General features: G+C 52.3%; 1 non-coding gene across 1 annotated transcript; it reads right to left on the bottom strand.

Annotated features, from left to right (window-relative positions):
• Positions 1–700: 700 nt before the first annotated feature.
• TRNAG-ACC (transfer RNA glycine (anticodon ACC)) lies at positions 701–772 on the bottom strand. The gene has a single exon. It is a non-coding gene; the product is annotated as a tRNA-Gly (tRNA).
• Positions 773–1,598: the final 826 nt, after the last annotated feature.

A 1,598-nucleotide genomic window follows, 5' to 3' on the forward strand; every position in this document is an offset into this window, starting at 1 on the left:
GTGCTGGGCTTGAAAGGAGGGGGACGGATTGCCAGGTAGACAGGGGCGGGAGGGGCATTCTACACGCGGATCCCCAGGGCTCCACATTGGACGCTGGTCCACAGGAATTGCACCAGGGCTGAGCAAGCTTCCCTCTTGTATCCTCCAAGATCTTGCTGCCGTAGTCAACTTAGCATCTGATAAAAGAGTAATAAATAAACAAACATGCACAGAAGCAGTCCAGCACTTCATAGCATCGGCCAGGGGACTGGCAAACCTCACAGGTACCAGTGCTCTCGTGGTCTTTTGTTAAGTGTTGGTACCCAAGACAGAGTGTCTGAGCCTGACGGGTGCGTGGAGGTTCCCTGCAGAGAGTTGAGCAGGCTGGGGGCCTTTGGTCATTCACTCACGCACAGACCGCCTGAGAAAACGGGTAATGTGCGAGGTGAGGACAGTGTGAGCTGAGGCCATGAAAAATAGAGTGATTACAAGGTGGGCTGGGGAGGGGGTCATGCTGGTTTACTGAGTGACCCCCTGGTCCATTCTCAAGCGCTTCTGTGGCCTCTTCCTCCTCGGGCTGGGAAAGCAGCATTATATAGAAGTCGCTCAGTTGTGTCCGACTCTTTGTGACCCTATGGACTATAGCCTACCACGCTCCTCTGTGCATGGGATTTTCCAAGCAAGAGTACTGGTATGGGGCCATTTCCTTCTCCAGAGGATCTTCCCAACCCAGGGATTGAACCTGGGTCTCCTGCATGGTAGGCAGACACTTTACCGTCTGAGCCACCAGGGAAGTCCTTATGGGATCTTCCTGACCCAGGGATCGAACCCAGGTCTCCCGCATTGCAGGCAGAGGTTTTAACCTCTGAGCCCCCAGGGAAGCAGGTTATGTGGCTACAGTAACTGCCAAACAACAGTAACCCTGGAAACTTGCCCTGACTCAGGCTCTGATTTAAGTATCACACATTTATATATATATATATATTTTTTTTTAATTGGGGTATTGTTGCTTTATAATGTTGTATTGGTTTCTGCTGTACAACAAAGTGAATCAACTATACATATATATATATATCCCTGCCCTCTTGGACGCCCCCCCACCCTGCCCGGCCGCTCCCATCCTGCGCCTCTAGGTCATCCCAGAGCACTGAGCTGAGCGCCCTGCTCTCTGCAGCAGCTTCCCGCTAGCGATTTATTTTACACATATCAGTGTCCATATGTCAAAGCTGCTCTTTCACTTTGCCCCACCCTCTCCTTCCCCTCCTGTGTCCACGAGCCCATTCACTATGTCTGTGTTAACTCACTTGATCCTCACAACTCTGTCAGCCCCTTTTGTAGACAAGGACACTGGAGAGTCAGGTAAAGCAGTCTGCCTGGTGTCACACGGCTGAGGAGTATCAGGACCCAGAATCGAGCCCAGATGAGAGGGCCCCAGAGCCTGAGGTCCTGATCACGGCCCCACGGCCCTTGGGCACCCCTACCCCTCGATGCCCTTCTACGGCATGTCAAGTGGTCAGGAGGATTGTTGGTATTATTGTAACTGCCTTTCCTCCCATCTTTACTTTCTCCTAATCTCAGGATGTAGGAGTGGGCGGAGTGGCAGACAAAACAGCGGGCAT

Source organism: Capricornis sumatraensis, chromosome 4 (assembly GCF_032405125.1).
Source record: "Capricornis sumatraensis isolate serow.1 chromosome 4, serow.2, whole genome shotgun sequence".
In the NCBI taxonomy this organism is placed as follows: Eukaryota; Metazoa; Chordata; class Mammalia; order Artiodactyla; family Bovidae; genus Capricornis; species Capricornis sumatraensis.